Source organism: Ambystoma mexicanum, chromosome 3p, assembly GCF_040938575.1.
Source record: "Ambystoma mexicanum isolate Mex_15411 chromosome 3p, UKY_AmexF1_1, whole genome shotgun sequence".
Lineage (NCBI taxonomy): Eukaryota > Metazoa > Chordata > Amphibia > Caudata > Ambystomatidae > Ambystoma > Ambystoma mexicanum.
In genome coordinates, this window is record NC_090925.1 from 44,380,655 (window position 1) to 44,395,149 (window position 14,495).

Genomic DNA, 14,495 nt, shown 5'->3' on the forward strand with positions numbered 1-14,495 from the left:
TGGGGGTGGTGGGAGACATGAGTGGGGGCCTGGTGGAGGGTGACCCTGGATGCTGGGGGGTGGGGGTGGTGGGAGACATGAGTGGGGGCTTGGTGGAGGCTGCCCATGCACTGCTGGGGGGTGGGGGTGGTGGGAGACATGAGTGGGGGCCTGGTGGAGGCTGCCCCTGCACTGCTGGGGGGTGGGGGTAGTGGGAGACATGAGTGGGGGCCTGGTGGGGGCTGCCCATGGTGGCAGGGGGTGGGGGTGGTGTTAGACATGGATGGGGGCCTGGTGGAGGGTGACCCTGGATGCTGGGGGGTGGGGGTAGTGGGAGACATGAGTGGGGGCCTGGTGGAGGGTGACCCTGGATGTTGGGGGGTGGGGGTGCAGGGAGACATGAGTGGGGGCCTGGTGGAGGCTGCCCCTGAATGCTGGGGGGTGGGGGTGCAGGGGGACATGAGTGGGGGCCTGGTGGAGGGTGGCCATGGTGGCAGGGGGGTGGGGGGATGGGAGACATGAGTGGGGGCCTGGTGGAGGCTGCCCCTGGATGCTGGGGGGTGGGGGTGCAGGGGGACATGAGTGGGGGCCTGGTGGAGGGTGGCCATGGTGGCAGGGGGGTGGGGGTAGTGGGAGACATGAGTGGGGGCCTGGTGGAGGCTGCCCCTGCACTGCTGGGGGGTGGGGGTGGTGGGAGACATGAGTGGGGGCCTGGTGGAGGGTGACCCTGGATGCTGGGGGGTGGGGGTGCAGGGGGACATGAGTGGGGGCCTGGTGGAGGGTGACCCTGGATGCTGGGGGGTGGGGGTGCAGGGGGATATGAGTGGGGGCCTGGTGGAGGGTGACCCTGGATGCTGGGCGGGTGGGGGTGCAGGGGGACATGAGTGGGGGCCTGGTGGAGGGTGGCCATGGTGGTAGGGGGGTGGGGGGGTCGGAGACATGAGTGGGGGCCTGATGGAGGGTGACCCTGGATGCTGGGGGGTGGGGGTGCAGGGAGACATGAGTGGGGGCCTGGTGGAGGCTGCCCCTGGATGCTGGGGGGTGGGGGTGCAGGGGGACATGAGTGGGGGCCTGGTGGAGGGTGGCCATGGTGGCAGGGGGTGGGGGTGGTGGGAGACATGTGTGGGGGCCTGGTGGAGGCTGCCCCTGCACTGCTGGGGGGGAGACATGAGTGGGGGCCTGGTGGAGGGTGGCCATGGTGGCAGGGGGGTGGGGGTGGTGGGAGACATGAGTGGGGGCCTGGTGGAGGCTGCCCCTGCACTGCTGAGGTGTGTGGGTGGTGGGAGACATGAGTGGGGGCCTGGTGGGGGCTGCCCATGGTGGCAGGGGGGTGGGGGTGGTGGGAGACATGAGTGGGGGCCTGGTGGAGGGTGACCCTGGATGCTGGGGGGTGGGGGTGGTGGGAGACATGAGTGGGGGCCTGGTGGAGGCTGCCCCTGGATGCTGGGGGGAGGGGGTGCAGGGGGACATGAGTGGGGGCCTGGTGGAGGGTGGCCATGGTGGCAGGGGGGTGGAGGTGGTGGGAGACATGAGTGGGGGCCTGGTGGAGGCTGCCCCTGCACTGCTGGGGGGTGGGGGTGGTGGGAGACATGAGTGGGGGCCTGGTGGAGGGTGACCCTGGATGCTGGGGGGTGGGGGTGCAGGGGGACATGAGTGGGGGCCTGGTGGAGGGGGACCCTGGATGCTGGGGGGTGGGGGTGCAGGGGGACATGAGTGGGGACCTGGTGGAGGGTGGCCATGGTGGCAGGGGGGTGGGGGTGGTGGGAGACATGAGTGGGGGCCTGGTGGAGGCTGCTCCTGCACTGCTGGGGGTGGGGGTGGTGGGAGACATGAGTGGGGGCCTGGTGGAGGCTGCCCCTGCACTGCTGGGGGGTGGGGGTGGTGGGAGACATGAGTGGGGGCCTGGTGGAGGCTGCCCCTGGATGCTGGGGGGTGGGGGTGCAGGGGGACATGAGTGGGGGCCTGGTGGAGGGTGACCCTGGATGCTGGGGGGTGGGGGTGCAGGGGGACATGAGTGGGGGCCTGGTGGAGGGTTACACTGGATGCTGGGGGGTGGGGGTGCAGGGGGACATGAGTGGGGGCATTGTGGAGGGTGACCCTGGATGCTGGGGGGTGGGGGTGCAGGGGGACATGAGTGGGGGCCTGGTGGAGGGTGGCCATGGTGGCAGGGGGGTGGGGGTGGTGGGAGACATGAGTGGGGGCCTGGTGGGGGCTGCCCATGGTGGCAGGGGGGTGGGGGTGGTGGGAGACATGAGTGGGGGCCTGGTGGAGGCTGCCCCTGCACTGCTGGGGGGTGGGGGTGGTGGGAGACATGAGTGGGGGCCTGGTGGAGTCTGCCCCTGGATGCTCGGGGGTGGGGGTGCAGGGGGACATGAGTGGGGGCCTGGTGGGGGGTGCCCATGGTGGCAGGGGAGTGGGGGTGGTGGGAGACATGAGTGGGGGCCTGGTGGAGGCTGCCCCTGCACTGCTGGGGGGTGGGGGTGGTGGGAGACATGAGTGGGGGCCTGGTGGAGGCTGCCCCTGGATGCTGGGGGTGGGGGTGCAGGGGGACATGAGTGGGGGCCTGGTGGCGGGTGACCCTGGATGCTGGGGGGTGGGGGTGCAGGGGGACATGAGTGGGGGCCTGGTGGAGGGTGACCCTGGATGCTGGGGGGTGGGGGTGCAGGGGGACATGAGTGGGGGCCTGGTGGAGGGTGACCCTGGATGCTGGGGGGTGGGGGTGCAGGGGGACATGAGTGGGGGCCTGGTGGAGGGTGACCCTGGATGCTGGGGGGTGGGGGTGCAGGGGGACATGAGGGGGGCCTGGTGGAGGGTGGCCATGGTGGCAGGGGGGTGGGGTGGTGGGAGACATGAGTGGGGGCCTGGTGGGGGCTGCCCATGGTGGCAGGGGGGTGGGGGTGGTGGGAGACATGAGTGGGGGCCTGGTGGAGGCTGCCCCTGCACTGCTGGGGGGTGGGGGTGGTGGGAGACATGGGTGGGGGACTGGTGGAGGCTGCCCCTGGATGCTGGGGGGTGGGGGTGCAGGGGGACATGAGTGGGGGCCTGGTGGGGGCTGCCCATGGTGGCAGGGGGGTGGGGGTGGTGGGAGACATGAGTGGAGGCCTGGTGGAGGCTGCCCCTGCACTGCTGGGGGGTGGGGGTGGTGGGAGACATGAGTGGGGGCCTGGTGGAGGCTGCCCCTGGACTGGGGGGTAGGGGTGCAGTGGGACATGAGTGGGGGCCTGGTGGAGGGTGGCCATGGTGGCAGGGGGGTGGGGGTGGTGGGAGACATGAGTGGGGGCCTGGTGGAGGCTGCCCCTGCACTGCTGGGGGGTGGTGGGAGACATGAGTGGGGGCCTGGTGGAGGCTGCCCCTGGTGGCTGGGGGGTGGGGGTGGTGGGAGACATGAGTGGGGGCCTGGTGGATGCTGCCCCTGCCCTGCTGGGGGGTGGGGGTGGTGGGAGACATTCATTGTTGATCAGTAGTGCAAGGTGACATGTGGGTTGGCTGGGGGGCATGCCCATGGTGGATGGGCTGCCTGCAGGGGCCGTGGAGGTTGTGGAGCGTACACCTGGGAGGACCCACACGGCCAATTCACGTGTAGTACTCCCCAGAACCCCTGAAGTACACATTCCCTGCTGAAATCGCGTGTGCAACTTCCCTCGCACCCCTGAAATACACGTACCCTGCTCGCACTGGGACAATCGCGTGTGGAACTTCCCGCGCACCCCTGAAATACACGTACCCTGCTCGCACTGGGACTATCGCGTGTGGAACTTCCCGCGCACCCTGAAATACACGTACCCCGCTCGCACTGGGACAATCGCGTGTGGAACTTCCCGCGCACCCCTGAAATACACGTACCCTGATGCAATCGCGTGTGGATCTTCCCGCGCACCCATGGAATACACGTACCCTGCTCGCACTGGCCCATTCGCGTGTGTAATTTCCGCGCACCCCTGAAATACACGTACCCTGATGGAATCGCATGTGGAACTTCCCGCGCACCCATGTAATACACGTACCCTGCTCGCACGGGGCCAGTCGCGTGTGGAACTTCCCGCGCACCCCTGCAATACACGTTCCCCGCTTGGCGTTTGCTGTTTGCCAGCCCGGTGAACTGGTCCAGGGTTAGCGCAGCCCTTTGCGATGATTTAGCGATTTTGATGGCTTTTCCTTGCGCAAGGGCGTTCTTGGGGGCGTTACTGGCGCTGCTGCAGGGTCCCTGCGATTCTCTGCGCCACGGCTGGTTTGGAAGCCTAAAATCCATGAATACGCGGTGCGCGGAAATCGATTTTAGCGCACGTGCCTGGCGCAGTCAATCGCACGCGGACACTCTGCGCCAGCCGCTTGCGACACTTTTCTGCGATATTCTATGAATTACCCTGTACATTAAAGGAATTTTATGATGGTCTATAAAAATGTGTCAAAATATAAACTTGAAGCAAATTTGAGTGGGCACCGCAGGGGTATCGAGTCCTTCTGGCGTTATCAAAGGTTTTTAGTGTGATAAGTCTTTGTTAGGAAGTTAGATCCTCTATGCAGGAGCTGGCTGAAAAAGGCCTGGAGACACCCAAACCCAAAAAATACAGCAAGAAACAAAGATCAGGTGAAAACCCAATCATACAGCCGCTCTCTGGAATCCCATACTGGGTTCTACATTAGTTGTAATTTCACTATGTATAGTTCCTTCGATCCAATTCTTGAAAAAATACAAAAGTCAAATATATAGTGATTTTTCAATGTTGAAAATTATTTTATAGAAAGAAGTGACTAGTAGCCACCAAAATTGTTCTTCGTGAGGAAGAGATTGCCATAAATCACTCTATCTGAAGACTTATTTTTGTGCCAATGCATTTCGGAATATAACAAATTCCTTCATCAGGGCAAGTCTAAAACAATAAACATATAACATTCACATGCAATTGTGCCAACCATCCCAATATTAATATCCAATATAGAATAATTCCCATATTAGAAACAACGTAGGTATATAAATATCAGTATGAACCGTCATCATCCAAATAGTTGAAAAAATATGAAGGTAAACACATACCCGACAATGTAATGAGCCGGATCAGAAGGCAGGTCAAAAGATATAAAATAAGAAACAAATCAGTACAAAGGCAAGTAAAGTTAACCTATAACAAAATGGAGGGAATCGGGTCCATTACCTGATGTAGGTGAGTAATGGCGAAATCTATGTTTCAGAGGTCCGGCTGCTCCACCATGTACGGCGAGCAGGTGCTGTGAATGGTAAAGTGAATATATATAAAGGACCTTTCCAAAGTGTAGCTAAACGCTAAATAGAAATAAACAGGCGTAGATTGTAACTCACCATATGTAAAGAACGAAGCGGAGAAGTTCTCTCAGCGTCTGCTCAAAGCAGACTGTCTTCGTTGCATCGGCGCGTTGCCGAGCAACCTGGTTTAATAAGACACGTGATTGAAGGCAGAATGTCCTCCTTGCATCGGTGCGCAGCCAAGCAACTCAGTTGTGTAAGACACGTGATCACGGCTCTAAGAACACGAGCCGCGACCCGTGTCCGAGAACTGGTCAATAAACTCAATATGATCAAAATATCTAATTACTGGACCTCCTGAGGCAGTAATGGTAAAAGTCATCGCCTAAGAATCAAAAAACAAAAAAAGAAAAAAGTAATCTGTCATCCATGGACATAGAAAAAATACTAAGATTGAATAAACCCATTTAGATAAAAGTAATGGCTGTTATATAAACACCTCAGATGAGGCTATACTAATTATGAACGTGCCTAAGTAGGATGGATGGAGCCTAGGGAGCAACCCTAGGGCTGTACCTTATATTAATAGTATGTGCCTTAATGCCGCTAGTGGTGTCGTCTAGACAGACGGCACCTCGGGTCCTGGGGGAACTCCAGGATGCGCAGCATGCAGGACATCTTTTAAACATGGGAAACATCTCTTATTCATATACATTCAAGTGACCCTCAACATTCAGGTCATATACGTACTGGTGTCAATCTAAACCAAATGATGCTAAATGCAATGTAAGAAAACAATAAGAGACAATTAGAGAAAACAGTGAAAGTTGATCTCCTCATTTAACCCATTGGGAGCCAGACTGCCAAGTTTGTCAATCCAATATGTCTCTCTGCGACTCAAACGTTGGCATAAATCCTCATGAGGGCTATTCTTGGTTAAAGCTTCCAAAATCACAAATTTTATTTGGGACACGTTATGTCCATTGGCCATCCAATGTCGTGCCACAGCTGAATTGATGTTTGCATTACGGATACAAGATCGGTGTTCACCCCACCTCAATTTGGCTGTTCGGGTTGACTGTCCCACATAAAATTTCCCACACGGGCATTTAATGCCGTAGATGATATTACTACTGTCACATGTGGCAAAAGTCTTAAGCATAATCTTCTGCCCCGTCCTTGGATGGTTAATGGAGTTTCCTTTAATAACAAAATTACAGTTGACACACTGTAAACAAGGATATGTCCCAGTTCGCTGTGTCATAGGTTCCCTGACTGTAGGTTTCGTCTGCACCAATTCATCCCTTAGGTTCCTACTGCGTTGGTATGCAAAGATTGGTTTTTCACTAAAAATATCTTGAACTCGAATATCATTCTTGAAAATCTCCCAATGCTTCATAATAGTTTTCTTGATTTTGTTACTTTGCGTAGAAAACTTGGATACAAATACTGGTGACTTCAATTCTCTCTTACTTTTGGGATTCTGTTCTGATAATAGAGTCTCTCGTGATATGGCATCAACTCTGTCAGATGCCAGGTCGAGTTCACCCTGCTTATATCCCCGGGCCAGAAATTTTTCTTTCATTTCCATCTGTTGCATTCTGTAGTCTTCAGGATAACTCACTATTTTCTTGACCCTAAGTAATTGGCTGTATGGTAGATTCTTCAGTAGGCTCGGCTGATGGAAGCTGAGTCGGTGCAGGAGATTATTCCGATCAGTCTCTTTCCGAAACAGTGAAGTGCTGTAGCTAGTGAGTTGCTTTCTGACTTGTACATCAAGGAATGTTATGATTTCATATGAGATCTCTCTAGTGAACTGTACCCTTTGGTCGATGTTGTTTAAATACACAAAAAATGTTTCAAAAGACTCTCTGGTTCCTTTCCAAATTCCAAAGATGTCGTCTATGTATCTCGTCCAGATGCGGATGTCCTTGTTCCATTCCTGTTTATTCTATACATGGTCTGTTTCAAATTTATACATGAAACTGTTGGCATATGAGGGTGCCATGGTAGCTCCCATTGAAGTCCCTGCAGTTTGTAGAAAAAAATTGGTTGCCATATTGAAAATAGGAGTTCTCAGCAATGAATTGTAATAATGCTAGTATGAATTCCTTCTGGGCCCGTATCTCTGGTGCTTTCAGTAACAGCCATTCTACAGCCTCCATTCCCAGGTCGTGGGGTATAGAGGTGTATAAACTCTTCACGTCTATAGTAAACAACAGATCTTCAGGCAAAGGTGTCAATGAGCTAAGCTTTTGCAGGAAGTGGGTGGTATCCCTTGTGTAGGTGTTGGTCTCTTGTATCAATGGCTGTAGGAAGAAATCTATATAGATCCCTAAAGGTTGATTGATGCTCTCTATCCCTGCAACAATTGGTCTACCTGGTGGTTTGATGGCATCTTTATGGATTTTTGGCAGCGTATAGAAATTAGGTATTCTAGGATGTTCTTTCAAGAGAAATTTTTGTGTATGCTCGTTGATCCAATCCAATTCAAATGCTTTATCTAGGAGGCTCTTCAAATTCTGTTTAATCGAAATGGTGGGATCATGGTCCAAACTAGCATATGTAGTCTGGTCTTGGAGCTGTCTTCTACATTCAGCATCATAGTCACATGTATTCTGAATAACCAAGGCTCCTCCCTTATCTGCAGGACGAATGGTAATACTCTTGTCACTAAACAGGTCTCTAATCAATCTCATCTCGTGTGGTTTTAAGTTCCTGTACGGAGGATTTCTGTAGCTGATACGTTCAAGATCCCGAGTGACTAGTCTCTGGAATATTTCTATGGATGGTACTGTAATGGTGGAACAAACCCACTTTTGACTCTAAATTCTTGAAAGTCTGGAATCTCGGTCGGACTCTCTTGTGTCTCCAATTCGTTAAAGAAGACTTTAAGTTTAAGTTTACGAACAAACTTGTATAGTTCTATCTTCGTGTCAAACAAGGTGGTACCGTAAGTCGGTACGAAGCTGAGACCTTTCTGTAGAGTCTCTTCCTCTGCCTTGTTGAGTCGCCTCCCCGAAATGTTAACGACTAACTTTTCTTCTGCTGTAATCTCGTTAGGGGTTTGTTTCTTGTGTTGCCTCCTCCCCGTGCGGGTTCTTTTCGGCGGGCGCCTAAAAAAGATACAGCAGACGGAGCTCGTGCCAAAGGGCTTGTTGTCTGTGCAAGATTCTCTGTGGTTTGTTCTGCTGGAATATCAGACTCTCTCTGGGCTTCTGAATCGGAACTGGAGGTATTGTCAGATGTGTATCCAAAAGGTTTCTTTGGTGCTACTCGGCCGTATTTGTCCGTCCAGGTGTATACCTCGTCATTGATATAATCATAGGTATCCCTCTTGAATTTTTTAATCTTCTTTTGCTCCAATTCAGATTTGTAGTTCTCAAGTTTAGTGTTAATCTCTAGTAGTATATATCGTATTCCTCTCTTCCAAGTGTATCAACTAATTCCTTCTCTATCTCCTGAATTTCTGTACCCAGGGTTGTTAAATTCTTTGATAACTCTTGGATAGTTAGCAAGATGAGGTCCAGTGAACATTTATTCAGTATAGATTCCCACCTTCGAACAAACTCTTTACTCTCTTTGCACAAGGTCGGTCGGAGCTGTATGCGAAGCCCCCTTGGGATGCGTTGGTTTTTGAAATATCGTCCGAGGGTAATTGCGTGTAATTTCCTGTTTATCTCCTTTCGTATAAGATACTCTAATTGTTTAATTCGTTTGGCCGGATCCTTTGGTGTAGTACCATGAGCACCAATAGACGTTTCGCTAATGAGTTCAAGAATGGCAGATGCTTCCTCAGTTGAGAAACCTAAAGTTTCTGCACATATGTTGGATAAACCTTCAATGTCCTCAAATGACATGTTCAGTGTGTTGGGTAATCTTTTATGAAATTGTGTGCCACCACTGCTGTGTGTCTCACCAAAAGAGGGAAAGAAAGAAGCAGGAAGCAAATTTGAGTGGGCACCACAGGGGTATCGAGTCCTTCTGGCGTTATCAAAGGTTTTTAGTGTGATAAGTCTTTGTTAGGAAGTTAGATCCTCTATGCAGGAGCTGGCTGAAAAAGGCCTGGAGACAGAATTGGATCGAAGGAACTATACATAGTGAAATTACAACTAATGTAGAACCCAGTATGGGATTCCAGAGAGCGGCTGTATGATTGGGTTTTCACCTAATCTTTGTTTCTTAAAATATAAACTTGAGACAGAGCTAGGGATACAAGTTATACCCACTAGAGTCTGAACGTTGAGGGGGACCAGTCACATCTAAAAAATAAAAAAAAACTTTATTTAATAATAAATTGATATAGTTAAAAACTTTATTAAATAATATGGACCACAAAGAAACACAATCCTTCACAGAAAACATAGGAATGCATATTTGGCAGTTCATGCTAAATAATACAGATTCAGAAAAAACAGTGTACACCTTGGGAAACCTAATGTGTACCAAAATCTGTTTAGGTCAGTGTAACATATTGTTTAAAGCTCTGTTAATAATCCAGAGAGTTGTCTCACACAAATAACGAACATTCATCAGGAGAATACAGTTATGACGAAAAACCTAGTTCCTATACATGCAATGAATGAGTCTGGGCCAGTTTCATGTAACCTGTAGAGTTAAAAAATATTAAGAAAAGGGTCAGCTGCTTAGTAGCTTTGTTACTTTGTATAGTTCTAACAGTGATCTAGAGAACCAGAAAAAGGTAGATTACCTTTACTGGTGCTTGTGGGGGCTTGCAACTTCTATGAATCAGTTGGGGTAGGTTGAAGAATCATTCCTACAGAGTATTAAATACAGGAAAAGCCACTAAGTAAGCTTCTCAAATAGCAGTATCAGGGATCACACACTAATACTGAATAGGTAGACAATAAGTTGATATAACATTATATGCAGCCTATAGATGCTCACCTGACAATAAGGATAGGGGGCAGGTCATCAGCGGGCTAGGATGGATTCCAGCCTTAAACCACGGTACGCTGTGCAAAGAGTGGCGATATTAGACTAGCCGGGCATCACCCATCATGAAAGGTTGTGTCTTCTACAGAAAAACACAACACTAGTCTTACGGTAGTGGTCATAGGGTAGTGGGGTGTTACTACAGGACTGGTGTAACAATAAATTGGTCTCCTACATGGCTGTTGTAAATGTGCCAGGCATTCCAAATGCAAAAAAATAACCAAAGTATATAAACTATAATACCTTAAATGGGAGCGCCCTTTTGATGTGTAGTAGAACTCGTATTGAGATTAGCTGTTGCCAATACAGATGGGGCTGGTGGAGCTGCAAAGGAAAGAGCTTGAGTATTGCCGTAGGAGTAGACAAAAATCAATAGTATAAGTACCAGACATATAAAACAACATGTGCCTACGACCTTGGGAACACATACCTGTAGCCTCTGAGAGTGGCGAACAGGTCAACCAAAAAAGGGTAACGCACTAATGCCAGGTATGAAGAGTTTATGACCGGCGCTCCTTGAATTACTGAATGCGGTAGGGACGGTGCCGGCGTGCTGTAAAGAGAGAAACACCATCAGGATAATAAAGCCGGTTTTAATATAAATCACTTAGCGTGAGGGAGAAGGAGCGTGGCGTACCTGAGTGCCGAGGTCTGGGTTAAAGTGGCTGTCTCGTGTCGCACTGAAAAGCGATGGGCAAGTCAGTCATGCCCCGTAGAGGAAAAAGTACACGTAGTCATTGCAACACATAAAGTCCTACTTTGATGTTGATGCTCATACCTAAAGTAAAAGGCGGCGGCCATGTGGAATAGTAAAGCCAGTTAGCCGGTCTAGAGTAAAGACAATGGTTACAAACCTATGAGAAGCAATAGGCAAGTCAGTCATGCCCCGTTGAGACAAAAGTAAACATAGTCGTAGCAACACATAAAGTCCTACTTTGAAGTTGATGCTCGTACCTAAAGTCAGAGGCGGCGGCCTTGTGGAATATTAGAGCCGGTTAGCCAGTATAGAATAAAAACAATGATTCCTAGCCTTAGAAAAGCGATAGGCAAGTCAGTCGTGCCCAGTTAGGAACAAAGTAAACATTGTCATAGCAACATATAAAGTCCCACTTTGGTGTCGATGCTCGTTCCTAAAGTAAAAAGGCGGCGGCCATGATGGAATAATAAAGCCGAGTAGCCAGTTTAGAGAAAAACAATGATTCCAAACCTATGTCAGGTATAATGAGTGGGAAAAGTGCAACTAAGATCCAAAGTTAGTAAGCCACACAGTCTCTTTGCCGGCGGTGCAGCTGGAGAAGGGAACCCTGTAATTGTGACTCCACCAGTAGGGGGAAAGTCACTAAAAGTAAGTGGTAGCGGGGATAGCCCAAACTCGAAATAAGGGGGAGTTATTATCCCATCTGGCAAATAATGAACCCGTGTGAAGCTCACAGCTCGGTATACATATCTCAGGTAAAAATGGCAGGAAGTGGGTACAAAACGGCTTGACTGGGCAAAGGACCCAAAAATAAGGACTAACTGACTCTGATCGGTCTACAGAGAAAGGAGAAAAGTGTTGGAAAAAGTTCCCTTGAGTTGGAAATAGGGGAATAAGGCTTCTAACAGGAAAATCTAAAACAAGCTGGTAAACCTCCTAATTATGGTTGAATTTTGTGCCATTCAATCGTCTCATTCAGACCTGTAACGTCACTATGCAACATATAAATCATGTTTTGTTCAGTTTTAAACAGCCTTTTTTCAACAGTTTGGTGGTTACCCCCTTTCAAAGAAATAAGTATAGTCTATGCAAAGTCCTCATGATCATGCTTTAGCATGCCAAAGTGTTTGACCAGTGGGGCATTTTCAGTTTTGTTTTTTATGCAACTTCGGTGGTTCATTATCCGCGTATTCACTTTACGGATCATCTTGTCCACATATAGTAGTCCACATTTACACTTGATCAAATAGACAACAAAGACTGTGTTCCAATTTGTAAGGGTTTTTTGTGTCCAGGGTTTTGCTAGGTCTATGTCGACTTCTTTACTCCTAGAGGTAAGTTTCCAGACCTCACAGAATCCACAGGGATAGTGTCCCGTGGCTTTCGGTAGACCCCACAGCGTAGTGAGTTGGTGATCTGGTGTAGCGAGGTGTTTCAGTTGACTATTGCTCACTTTGTTCCCTACGGTAGTGCTCTTTCTGTAAGCAAAGACCGGGAGAGGTAGCGGTTTAGAGGCAGTATCAAAGATCGTCCAGTGTTTCTTGATAATGTGCTTCATTTTTAAACTTTGGTCTGTAAAGGTGTTTACACAGACAATTCGTTCATCTTGTGCTTTCATTGGTTTTGGTTCCAAAAGTGCTTCTCTGCAGTTATTAAATGCCCGTTTGGCAGCTCTTTTGACTAACTTCTTGGGATATCCTCTTTGCCTCAGTTTCTTACTTAGAGAATCTGCTTCACTCTCATATGTTTCTTTGTCTGAACTGTTCCTTTTCATGCGCAGAAATTGTCCAAATGGCAGATTGTTGCGTAAATTTTTATGTCATGATGCATACTCCCGGGCATCCAGACCACGTCCATCAGCCTCGGGAGCAGGAATCATGTCGCCTTGAGAAAACCCAGCAACCCCTGCTAGGGGCTGTCTGGGTTCAGTCCTGGGGCCTATGGCACCTATGGCACCAGGCTCATATGGGACATCAGTCCTGGCGCCTATGGCGCCAGGCTCATAGGTGCACACTTACCTGATGCAGACCATGCTGCAAGAAGATCCAAACCCGTGTGAGGCCTGGAAGGGTCTACATTACCATAGGGACTATTTTGTTACTCTGGTGTGGTCGGGGAGGAATACATACCTGGGACTAATTTGGAGGGTTATTTAAACCACGCCCGAAGAGCAGCACACGCTTCGCGTTATTCTGTATCAAGCAGTGTAACGCTCACTGTGCCAGCAGCAGCATCCAGCCTTCTGCCACGCCCGCCTCGAACCTGGAGCACCTAGAAAGAAGGAAAGAAGCAAAGGTTAGAACAAGAGTATTACCTGATTTCTTACCTGATTCCGGATTCATTGCATCTTCAAACCAGAGGAAAGACTTTGTTTTAAAGGCGTCGCATCGCCAGCAGCAGCGCCGCACCATACTCACCGTTCCATGCAGCATCCCTTCGATCCGGCGCTGTCTCCATCTTTACATCGCCAAATCCCGGCACCTAAGGGGGACAAGAAACAACAAGGTGAGCAGAGAGAACAGACAGAGACAATCTCTTTAGCCACCATATGCTTACCTGATTTTAACGCCGGAGGTATAATTCATCAGCATGCCACATCTTCTAATGCCACACCTGTAAGATAAGGAGAAAGCAGCAAGTTTAACCCTTGGCATTATTTACCGGACAGTTTTGGGTAACACAGACTTTAACCGGAGCGCTTTCAGCTGTCAATCTTCTTATTGGGTCAAAGCTGCAAATTAAAAGTGGAATTGGACAGAAGTGGATTCCAGACATTTTGAACTCTTACGAACTATATACTTACAGCTCTTTGCCAGGACCTTTTGGAGTCAGGATTCGTCTACAACTCTTACAATATCTTCAGGCCAGTGAAGTAACTGGTCATCAATGTGCTCCTGCGTGCTTTGCAGGATGGAGCGCTCATCCTTCAAGAATATAAGGTGAGACTGCTGAGAGGGCGCTTCAGAGGTGATTAATGGGGAGTGCAGTGGTGGGAAACCCAGCTCCTGTGTTATCGAGTAACCCTGTGCAAATAAACTTACCAGGAAATATTCCTATGCTCCACCTGAACGCTTTGCCGGAGATCCCAAAAGGTTTGCCGTGTTTATGAACCAATGCCGCTTGCACTTTTTATGCAGACCAGGAGCCTTCCCAAACGATCGAGCCAAGATAGCCTTTGTATTATCATATCTCAGCGGCAGTGCAGCTGATTGGTCAATTCCACTAATTACTCAGGATGACCCAATTCTTCGGGATTTTCAGGGCTTTCAAACAAGCATGGAAAGACTATTTGCCTGGCACTCCCAAGGACAGGCCCTGGATAACGAAATTTTGTCCCTACAACAGGGTAACCACGATCTGCTAACCTATATCGCAACCTTCAATAGATTGATAGTGGAAACCGGATGGCCTGAGGAAAAACAAATTACATTATTTCATCGTGGACTTCGGGGAGAACTTAAATACGTCTTGGCTCAAGCTGTGAACCCACCTCAGGATTGCGCAGAGTTTATAGACTTAGTGGTCCAGCTGGATCCTCGACTCCAGAATAGAAAGGCTGATCGAGCTAGGTTCGAAAATCGGGTATTGGTTAAATCCAACGTTGCCCCCAAAGGAACAGATGTATCAGAACCTATGCAAATC